At 36.6% G+C, this 12,415-nt stretch overlaps 1 protein-coding gene across 2 annotated transcripts in view; it reads right to left on the reverse strand.

Moving 5' to 3' along the window:
- Positions 1-12,415, reverse strand: part of LOC107758242 (galactosylgalactosylxylosylprotein 3-beta-glucuronosyltransferase 1) — an 89,207-nt gene that overhangs the window by 46,512 nt on the left and 30,280 nt on the right. For both annotated transcript variants that reach the window (XM_016575934.1, XM_016575931.1), the window contains exon 2: positions 2,639-2,834. The gene's annotated coding sequence lies outside the window, so the exon portion shown is untranslated. The remainder of the gene's footprint in view (positions 1-2,638; positions 2,835-12,415) is intronic.

Genomic DNA, 12,415 nt, shown 5'->3' on the forward strand with positions numbered 1-12,415 from the left:
TGATTTTAGCAAATGGCTGCAATATAACAAAGAGTGAAAAATTTAAGGGGGTCTGAATACTTTCCGTACCCACTGTATATACACATACACATTTATAAATTCAATATATATATTATTTCATTTCCATTTTATTGAAGTATTAAAATAACTCAAATAAAACTAAACACTTAAAAGACCTATACGACATAATAAAATTCAGACATAATTTAACTAAAATTAAAATAAATAACAAGTACAAATAATACAAATCAAATGACAGTTGTTTATCAGTAATCCTAAAATATCTGTGATCTGCGAGCAGCTGACCGACTCCTCCTCTGAGCTGTTGATCCAATCAACGTTAAAACGCCGATGAAAGCGGTAAGAATGACTCGAGACTTGACTTGGACTTGAGCCCTGTGACTCGGAAAGATTTTATGATCAGATCAGAGTCGTTATTACTCTAGACGCGTCCCTGTGTGCTTGCGCTTGACTGGCAATAAGCCAGAGACTGCGTTCAGGGAGCGCTGGATTTATAGGCTAGTATACATTAATGGAGTAATAACATAACTTACGACAAAAGAGCCGAGATAAGAATAAATAAATAAATTACATGATTCGTGTAAGCGATCGCCGCTCGTGAAAAGCGCTGCCCTGTCCGTTTGATCGCCGCCCAGCAGACACACGGAGTAGGCATGAGAACGAGAGGCGCGGCCGCGATCACTGGTGCTCGCCTCATCATCACCGTGACCGCTGCTGTTAAATATTCCTCACTTCTTTTGTTTGTTCGACACTGAGGTGTACCAAGAGTGACGGATACGCATCCCGGGCATCCCGCTCCATGTGCTTTCATTTTTATTTTTTTATTTGTAATAAACACCTCTCTGAGACCTGTTTTTGTCAGATCTCCACATTGAGCCCTACCTGTGCACGTGCCTGGTCTGAGTAGATGTTCACTAGCAGACGGGAGATACATGACGGCTAGACTCCCGGATTGATCTGAGACTGCTGATTAGCCATCCGTCTTTTTAGTAAATGGGACTAATTTCGTTTGAGTTCAGGATTGTTGCTGTTTCTGCAGTTTCCGCTTTTCAATTGTTTACCAACCGTATATATCAGGACAGCGTTATGTCATTTTGTGATGTCTGTCCTGCATCACCAAAGACATGAAACATTTTCACCTCATTTTGGAGGCTTCCATTATAGCCTTGGCAATCTTTGGTTATTATTGTGGTTTGAATTACACGAAAATATGGAAGACCATTTTCACGTAAGAGTTAAAAAAAAGAATTGCAAGTATTTTTCTCACCATTGTGACTTTATCTCATAATTACCTTTTTTATAATTCACTTTGAGATGGAAACGGGCATTCATACAAAACATATTTATGTTTGTTATGTTTTCTTTATTAGTATAATAGTAATAATTACATCCTACTATTATCTAGATATCTTGAACTCCTTTTGCTTCCTACAGAGAACAGAAGTAAATAATTAAATAATAATTAAATGATGGAATTTTCATTAGTTTAATTAACATTTTAAAGTTTAGCCCAGGGAAAGTGATGAAATCCTCAGAAATGAGTTAAATGCAGCATCAGATTAAAAAAAAAATTAAAAAAAAAAAAACGTTGAATTTGAAAGTTATTATTATTTAAAATAAAAATTATCCTATAAACTGCGCACAATATAACAAGGAACATCCATTAAGACTAGAAATATGGTCCGTTTTGAATTCATGTTACCTTTCTAACAGACAAAAAAAGAAAAAAGAAACAAAAATGGCACTAGAAAGAACAGCTTGTTCTTTCAAAGCTGGACCTGTGTTTTTAGTGTGTTTCTTTGTAGTACAATTTTTTCTTCATCCAATCAGACATGTGTACTGGTTTCATCACTACAATCGATTTCTGATTCAAGCAGCCCACATCCACATACAGAAAAATCCATGCATGTAGCCTCTCTGGCTCTCCCTGTTCCTCATCTCAGATTGCATTAATTCATTCTGGATTCCAAATCATTTGTGACTTTCACCTTTTACTTGCCCCTAGACCCAGGCAAACACTCTCAGGTAATAGCAGGCCTAAGATATTTTGCACCAGCAGCATGAAGCCCAGGCCTCAGAGATTGTTGAAATCAAATAATGTGTGGTCTCTCCCTGAATCTATTGAGTTTCTAAACCCGTTCTCACACTGAAACTGGAAATCTTCAGAGAGCTGGCAACCTTAGCAAATGCTGAACCTACACACAACCTTGTCGTACATTTGTTTCAGTTATTTATTATGGTAGTTTGACAAACTATGCACTCACTCACATAGACACTAACCGAATCCCTAACATGCTGGAGTCTCGCTCTAGGCATTTTGTGGCCAAAACAGCAGCATGACATCGCTGGCAATGCCCCAGTTCCTTCACGTCACGTATAGCCGGTTTCAATTTAGTCTTGAGACATTTCAGATACGAGAACTCAAGGCAAGAAAGATCTGTTTTCGTTCATTTCATTCTGTTATGCTGATAATTAAAGTAATGGCCAATAATGTTTGATGAAGCATTTCATTTGCTCTAATAAAGTCTTCCCTGCATTTTCTTTTCCACCAAGTAAGCACAAAAGCCCATAATGACTGTAGGCAGAACTGAGGCTCAGAGCAGCTGAGGATACTCACAAGTAATAGCGTGCCCTTTCTCCCGTGGCTAAAGCGGACACTTCAGTAATCCCGAGACTCAATAATCCTCGCGGACCGGGGGGTCAAGAGCGTGTAAATGGAGGATGAGGATGTGTTTCTCAGATTGTCATGGGACGTCAGGGGCTCTGAGAGGCAGCTGCTGGCATCCAGACCACGTCACGTCCTCGGCAGGCGGCTGTGGAGACAAGAGGGGTCATCTGTGAGAGAGAGGGAATGGCTCATTCTCATCTTCAAACAAAGGCAGGCATTGAGAACCAGGGGACGAGGGGAGCACAGGGTTGGAGTAGGCGTCATTCATTACTAGAGCTAATTTATGCTGGGAAATATGAATAAATGTAAATGTGGACTGTAAGTTGTGCGTTCACACTGCACCCGAACTGATTTGTAATTCAAATCAGATGTTTTTCAGGTGATTAAATCGGTTCTGTTTGTTCAGAAAGTGTAATCAATATTGGGATGTACTCACAAAGGCACATCAGAGGTTAACTATAAATGTTAGGATGAAAAAAATAATTAAAATCCATTCTTACTAAAGCATATTTTCAAAAATGTTATTTTAATTGGATATCAATCCACATATGAATTTAGTTTGGATTAGTGTTGCTTTTCAACATACAAACAGTGAAACCAATTTGAGTCAGATATGCCCAAAATCTGATTTTAGCTGATTTTAGTTAATTGAGCTGTACAGAACAGGATACATCACAGTTTTTGTAGAAGTTGCCAGTGCAATGCTCACATGCGGATGCGATTGATAATCACTGCTATATAGGATTCCTACACTGTAAAAAAATAAAATAAAATACGGACATTTCTGTTAACCCTAAAACTCAAAGCAATGAAGTGAACAAAAACAAAATAGAGTTAAAACACCTGTAAAAAATAAATATTGAAAATTCATTTATATTAATACCATGCAATGTGCCCTGTTTTTATTTATTTTAAAAAAAAATTACATTATAGGGAAGGCAATCCCAGAATGCATTGTAACAAGCTCAGTTGACCAAAAATAAATACATAAATAAAAATAAAAAAAGATGGCAGATGAACAAATTTTTGTTACCTACCTGGTCTCATGGCAAAAACGTACCTGGGGGCACTTTTTCGCAAGAAGCGAAATATGTACCAATAAGTACATATCACTGCAGTTTCCAAAAGAAATGAACACTAGGCAGTAAAACTCCGATACCTTTTATTCCTTTTCACACAAATGTACAGAGTTTCGATTAATAAAGCGTAATTTTCGCACAATTACCGGTACTTGAAGACTATTATGTTATGACTTCAAAACAATTTTAATATGCTGGGAAATTTGAAAACTGATGCGTCTGAATGTTAGCATCGCACATATCCTGCTTCATATCTATGGGTTTTCATAGACGGTAGGTTTATTCGGAAGCTCACGGAGTACGGAGATGTACTTGTGAGGTGAGGAGCTCTGGTTCGAATCTAGTTCAAATCTGCATATAAGGAAGTTCAAATGGCACGGTAGCATCAACAAATGTGTTTTTATATCAGTTTTGCATTTGTTAACACTATCCGGTAGGTTTAGGGTTGGGTTTGGTTTAGGGCATATTTCCAACACTATAGAGCATTAACTTTTAGCGACAGTCCCCGGATATTTGAATTCTGAACCGCCGCAATACGTACCTGAAGCAACGTAATAAAAACACAGCAATACGTACCTATATCAACGTAATAAAAACGTGCCAGGGTATTGAACCCGTGTTTTAGTGCCACTCAGTAGACATTTCCCTTTGAAACTGTGGCGAAACGTGCAGTAAGGTACGTAAAAAAGGTGTTGCAGAAAAGTACCCAGAGGTACGTATTTTTATGAGACCAGGTTGTTGGTTACACATATACGTTTTTATATAGACTCAATTGTCAAACATGCGTTTCAAGCACGTCTGATATTTCATGTTTGCATGATGCTGACAGGCTGAAAGCTGCTGCTATTTTCATTGTTTTTACAAAACATTTAATGTTAGTAGTCTACTGGTATTATACTTGGTCATTTTGAATTTTAATTGCCTTGACTTTTTTTTTAGCACTTTTTTCAAAAAATTTTTTTTAAACATACAGGATATGTTTAAGACAAGTTTGTACAAATGTGCCTTCAAATTTCATGCATCTTCTCTGCAAAGATTTTTAACAAGTTAATTCGTTTTACATTTACACCATATTGACAATTTCATGTGTGATACACTTGGAAAATGCAACTATTCTTTAACTACATGTTACTTGAATCATGTTGTAGTTATACGTTTTTGAGTTGACTAGTTAAAATAAAAAAATAAAAAATCTTGAATCAGTCAAAGGTTCTGAAAAAAAGAGCATAACAAGAGTACTGTATTCTTAGCAGCTCATCCCAGTAGACTGTTAAACCAGTGTCCTGAGAGTCACTTCTTGTGCGCTCATGTGCTGACAGTGAGAGATGTACAACTGGATGTGACCTCTGACAGATGAGGGGATTAGTATTGATCAAGTGTGCAAGCCCACAGACACGGGGGATGAATCAACAGTCCATTGATTTCTGTTGCAGTGTATTCATACAGCCCCCACTTCACCCTGCAGTCAACGCTACTTACCACATCAACCGCACCATAAATCCAGTGGGAAAGGAGCTTGACATTGTGTTTGTCGGTAAGAAATGTCAACCTTAATATCTCAATGATGCTCTGTTGCTCTCCGACCACTGCACACATCTGCATGTTTGGAAATGTACAGGCCTTATACAATCAGTGTTTGTCTCCATGGAAACTATTCAGTACCTATGGCTAGCATAGAGGGAATACGTGGAGGGGGAGGGGAGAAAAGGATACTTTGGGGACAAAGTCAAATCGCTTCTACCCTTTGTTCAAAACTCTTGGTAGAAAAAATTATTTGAATGTTTGTCAGTGTATACTTCATAGTGTAATTCTAAATAAATATTTGAAATGTTGCAGTTAAACACTGCAGTGATTCAGTCTGGCATCAAGTTCTGTTACATCAAATCATGAGTCAATTATCTCTGGCGATGGTTCCTTCAAACATTTCTGTCAACAGACACGTTTGGATTGCTGATGTCAAAATTGCATGTTGTGTACGCACACTGTAGGAGGAAAATGCAAGAATGCACTACAGACAATAGAACGTCTGCTAAATGTTTGATGTGCGCGGTAAAGTGATGCTGTTGATAATGGCTGGGTCCATGTGTGCAAGAAGACATCTGTCATTTACAGGAAAATTGGTAGGTTTTGTACTGAAAGAGAATTCATCACCCATCTTAGTCTCATGTTATGATTAATTCAGGCAAACCCACACAAAGTAAATGCCTCTTTATTCCGTAGTCAGTAGCCCACATGAATAATTTACTTCTGGCCAAGTTCCGAACTTGTTTCTATAAAGTTTTGGAAGTGACTATAGGAAAAAACAAAAAAAAACAAAAGCAGAAACTGAACTGTGAAAATGCAATGAAACCTTACACTCATACTTGAAGCTTTGTAACTAATCACTCAGTCTAATATAGAAATACTTAAAATATAATTTGATATTGATATTTGATATAATTTTTGATTGATATTATAAGGTTTTAATATGAATAAATATAATTATAATTCAAATTTATAATTTACACATTTTTATTTTATTTTTTAACAAAGATTTAAATTGATCAAAAGTGTCAGTAAAGACATTTATATAGTCACAAAATATTTCTGTTTCAAATAAATGTTTCTTAAGCACCAAATCAGCATATTAGAATGATTCTGAAGGATTGTGTCACTCTGAAGACTAGAGGTATGGCTGCTGAAAATCCAGATTTGCCAGCACAGGAATAAGTTACATTTTAAAATACATTCAAATAGAAAACAGTTATTTGAAATTGTAATACTATTTCACAAATGTACTATATTTGTGATGCAACTTTGGTGAGCATAAAAGAATGTAAAAAAAAAAAATTACCAATACCAAACTTTTAAACACCAAGTTATATCATTTTACGTCATATAACATAACTGCAAAAGCTAAGGATGAAGATCCGAGACTAAAGAATGTGGTGGTATGCTGTCAGATGATTACAAGCAATAATGAGGACAAGCATATTGTATACATGTATAAGAACTATACAGGAATGAGAACAAATTATGTTTAAAATAGTTTCAAAGGCAGGATTATCATGCCTTATTTACTGCATTTTTCCAAATCATTAGGACTTCTGAACAAGTTGAGAAGCTATTAAAGGGGTGCTATTATGCTTTTTCACTTTTTCAACTTTAGTTAGTCTGTAATGTTGCTGTTTGAGCATAAAAAAAGATCTGCAAAGTTACAAAGCTCAAAGTCCAATTCAAAAGGAGATATTTTAATTAACAGAAATAACTTTTCAAAAACTACAATGAACGACTCGTTTGGACTACAACGCATATTTTCCGGGATTTGTGATATCACAAATACCGACGAATGGGACGAGACCTGGTTGAGCTGCACTAGAGAAGGCAACGAGTGTTATCACTATGTCGGAGACACGCTAGCTTTCCCAAAGCAGACGAACTTAGAGTGGTTATAATCATCCGGGTTTAAATCGCGCTCAAATTTATTTGATACTGATACGCAATATTTACACTGAAGCTCGCAGCAGGCGGCTATGGTAAGCCCCCAAAGTACTAGTACACAGCTGAGAGAGGAAACAAGAAGCATCTTTGCATCCTCCAGCTGGTGGGATCGACTGGCTACATCACTAAATCTAAACCAGTAGACATGTTACTATTTTCTATTCTTCACAAAGCTATGAAACAGTGGAATGAAATGGACAACTACCCAAGAGGACTATCAAACACTCTGCTCACAGAAGTATATTTTGTTTAGAGATGGCATTTGATTGCTCAGAGGTCGAGGAGCTTTCCCCTTATGCACTGTATGAAATTGAAACATCGTAGACATGTGATTGAATACATGTTGTTGAGTACCACCTGAGGAGATTTTCAATACTCGATGGAGTTACAGTGGAAATACAAAGGACACAGGTGTCCAAACTGTGCAAGAATCCCTTAGATAGCTTCACAGCTAGATTCAAGAGGTCTGACTGGTAATACAAATGCTAAAATGTCACACCGTCTTGTGTTCTTAACCCCTACATATAAGCTAACACACAGCCAGGGGACCCGTCTAGGGTTAAATCGCTCAGCCTAAAGCTGAAATTTTCTCTTTGCTTCCTTAGAAGGAAAACCCCCTTTGAAACATTCTGCAGAGAAAAAGAGAGAGGTCCGCTAAAGCCTGCCGGCTGCAAGCATGCTGATAACAGCCATATCTGGATATAAGCAGTATCCTTGGTCAGGCTATGAGTTCTGGCACACCTGTGACTGAACTGCACTCACTCGTCTGGTACAAGGGTTTCCACGGGATCGGCTCACGTTAAGCCAGTGAAATAGAATGGTTGCATTGGTCCTGTGTAAACAGATATGCTGATCCATGCAGGATGTTAGCCAGGTAATAAAGGTGGACATGAAAAGCAGGCTATCACCAAAACCTTCTCAAGGACTCTTAGAAGGACAGTCTGATCAAAGCCTATACAGTATGTAGAATTTACTGCAAAGCCTCACGACTGAAAAATAAGACCTTTTTGCTAAAGGTCAAGCAAATGTTTTTTCTTTGAATGCACCATTTACCATCCATTATTTATTTAAGCAAATCTTAAAAGGAGTTTGTGTGTGTGTTCCGCAGTAAATAAGAATGTCATATAGGCTTGGGTGAGGTAATGATGCCAGAATTTTCAATTTTTGGGTGAACTGTCCTTTTAAGTATGAAGTTGGTCTCAGATACTTCTCCTAAAATGCCTTAGGAGAATAAAAATTAAGAGAAATGTTGACATACTGTATAAGAGCATAGATCTGTAAAATTGTAGACACCTTGGCATAATGAGAATGAGAAGCAGTGTTATTTTAGAATCATTGATATCCAATCCAGTTAAATTCTAAACACTTTGTCCTTGAGGTGCAATTTGCAAGTTTATGTAGAGTAACATATTATAATATATATGTAAAAAAAAGAACATAATATACACTATGTACATACATACAAGCAGATACCTGTAAACAGTCCAGAAGCAAGACATAAACAATACTATTATAATACATACTACTATACTTTTTGAATTAGATTTTATTTTTAGATTTTCTGTATTAATTTTAATTAAAGGTTTAGTAATTTTGTTGTCTTTTTATAAAAAAAAATTATTAATGGTTTTTGTTTAAGTTTTAGTTAATGATAATAGCCCTGATGGCAAGCATATTACATTACTGGAATCTTTTTCCAGAAGAAACATCTGAGAAAGTCGTCATTTGATCTTCAGCGTGTGATTTTTTTCCCACTTCCTATACATTCTTGCAGTTTATATATTTTTGGAAGGATAAGTGTTTAGCAGCTTTTAAGGAGCTATTTAAAATAACAGCCTTCACAGTCAACTGCTGCATTTCTTCACTAAGATGCGCACATCAAAGAGCAATATCGTCACAGTCAGCGTAACGCACAGGAAGAGTCCAGACATTTTCAGCACATGCCTTTTTCATCAGCAATAGCTGTCACTCAGCTCTCCCAGTCACTTTAGTGGCAGCAAGAATTCAATTAATCCCAGGAAAAGGGGAGCACGTTTTCATTTTCAGCCCAGGCTGAAGTTGTTTACAGCAGCTCTGTTTACAATGACTCTCTCTTTGTGTTCTGCCCTGGGCACTACACTGCCTGAATACCGAATGCACCGGCCATCACCTGTGCCCGATCTTAGAAGTACCCAAAGAAATGATGTGCCAGTACCCTGCCCAGATCACATTTTTTATGCAATTGCAAAGAAACTGGTGGCAAATTATGGTTTAAAAAATACCTTTACACAGTTAGGGAACAAATATATATCCTGCCTGAGTTGCGTTTGCTGCATCTCTGACTTATAAAGTACTTCGTATAGCCTGGATTTGCACATAAAAACAAACTCAGTGCAGAAAAATAGATAAGGGCGGTTATTCCACCTACCTATATGAACACCTACACTCACCTCTCTCCTACTGAACATGCTCTAGATATTCCACAAATGGAATGAAAGTTGTCTCTCGTGTACTAACTTGACACTCTATAACAGTGATGGGAAAACTTGGCCCTTCCAGGCCACTTTCCTGCAGAGATTTGATCCAACCCTGATAAAACTCACCTGCCTGTAGCTTTCTAGTAGTCTTGAAGTCAATGATTAGCTGGTTCAGGTGTGTTTGATTAGAGTTGGAGCTAAACTCTGAAGGAAAGGGACCTGGAAGGGCCAAGTTTGCCCACCCCTGCTCTATAATGTTACACAGCTGAATATTGTCAAGTATATTCAAGGTGGGGGGTTGTCTATTAGAGCAGGAGTCTTCAGCATTATCCAGGGCAGGCCAAGGACCCTCTGGTGGCTATAGAGATGGAGCAGTTACTGTGTTACATATTGTGTAACATTGAGGTTGCTTTATAGGCCTGTAATAACCTGTAATAACCTATAGTAACATTTATATAGTACCAAATTAATGTATTTAAGTGTTATATTTTCATAAATGTACAGTATAAAAATTTATATAGATATATTAAAATTTTTACACAAACATTTTATACATACGCATTCACACTTTTTTTCAAAAAATTTTGCCATTGAGGTTGCATTATAACCTTGGTCCAATAATAACTAGTACAGTAGTATTTTCGTCTATAAATGCAAATGACTGTTTATACAAATGTATATATTTTTATACACATGTATATATATATTCAGGGTTTAAATTGGGCCGGGGCCGTCCGGGGCTGAGCCCCGGCACATAGACTCCAGGGCTCAACATTAACGCTTCATTAACGCCAGACAAGTAACATGATTAAAACATCAGTAACCAAAAATAACTATGTAAACACCTAAACGCAAGTATTATTTTGATTTTATTACATTTAGAGTAAGTGGTGAATAGTGGATATAGCTACTGTATATAATGCATCTATTGACAGAATAAGGTTGCGCTGCTGAGGCGAGGCTCCCGCAGCCTCTCCAGGAGAAATCAAAACGCGCTACAACACTACAAAACTCCGCATCCTGAGGTAAAAATTCAAAATGGAAACTTTTTATATTTAAAATACAGTTAGTTAGGCAACATCACACAACGTTTTCACCATTACGACTGTTTAATAGTTCTATAACAGTTCAATAAGCAAATACAATAATATTAGGTCACTTACATTTTACGCGGAAACACAGCGCATCTCACAGCAACCAGCCGATTCATTGCTGATTGATTCCGTGTTTTGAACAAATTGGTTGAGTGAGTCAAAGTTTCATTAGCCCATTCATAAACATCTGGGCACGTATTCACAAAACATCTTAAGGCTAAAAGTAGCCCATAACTCGCAAATTTAGGAGAAAATCTTAAAAATAATGGCCGTGTCAGTCCTAAATTTAGGACTCCTAAATTTTTGCTCTAAGAGTATTTCACAAAGCATTTTAGCACTAAAACTAGCTCCTAAATCTGTGAAACGTTAGGAGTAGTGAAGAGGACTCCTAAGTCACTAAGGCCAAACCACAAACTGTCCTAGAATGGCTGTTGCTGGGAATCTGCCTCGGAACGTAAACATTTTAGAAACATTTGACAATAATGTGCTTTTAAAAAGGTATCGCCTTTGGTTTTGGAGGTGATCCCAACTTCAAATTTTCCTTTGATTATATCCTTGTTTTCATTAACCAATTGGGGAAGAAGTAACAGCTGTTCTTGTGTCCAGTTTGGTTTTCTTTTTTGTTTGCATGTCTTACTATCAGCCATGATTATTCTACTCTGTTAATTAAAAGGATGTTTGTATGCATAATCACTCATTTTTTACAAGAAGCATACAGGCTGACAATTAGCTGAACATATATAATATACATATATATACATACATATATTATTTAATTAGTGACACTTAGCCTGCATTTTAAAATCTTTATTTGAATATGGCAACATAATATTATAATATTTCTATGAATAAATCTCTGACAGAGACTATCAGCCAATCACTGTGTGCATAGTTAGTAAGCATGCTGACATCATCCATACCAACGAGGTCAACCCCGCCCTTGCTCTTAGCTTAAGACTTATCTCTATTCCTTAGTAAATGTTTATCTCAGCAGCTTTGTGAATAGGTTTTAAGAGAAAACTCTTAGAAAAACAGGCACATCTTTCTAAAAATGTTTATAAGAAAAAAATTGAATAACAGTTTTTACTGATGTTTGCATGTCTTACTATCAGCCATGATTATTCTACTCTGTTAATTAAAAGGATGTTTGTATGCATAATCACTCATTTTTTACAAGAAGCATACAGGCTGACAATTAGCTGAACATATATAATATACATATATATACATACATATATTATTTAATTAGTGACACTTAGCCTGCATTTTACCATCTTTATTTGAATGTGGCAATTAACATTTTTATTTTTAAACCTTTAATTGAATAGAATATGGCAACATAAAATCGCGCTCTACACTATTTCTATGAATAAATCTTTGACAGAGACTATCAGCCAATCATTGTGTGCATAGTAAGCAAGCATGCTGACATCATCCATAGCAACGAGGTCAACCCCGCCCTTACTCTTAGCTTAAGACTTCTGTCTATTCCTTAGTAAAAGTTTGTCTCAGCAGCTTTGTGAATAGGTTTTAAAAGAAAACTCTTAGCTAAAAACGTTTACTGCTATTTAGGAGAACTCTTAGTGGTAAGATAAAATGTTTTGTGAATATGGGCCC

The sequence above is a fragment of the Sinocyclocheilus rhinocerous genome, unplaced genomic scaffold (assembly GCF_001515625.1).
Source record: "Sinocyclocheilus rhinocerous isolate Xijiao unplaced genomic scaffold, SAMN03320098_v1.1 scaffold23, whole genome shotgun sequence".
NCBI classification, from domain to species: Eukaryota; Metazoa; Chordata; class Actinopteri; order Cypriniformes; family Cyprinidae; genus Sinocyclocheilus; species Sinocyclocheilus rhinocerous.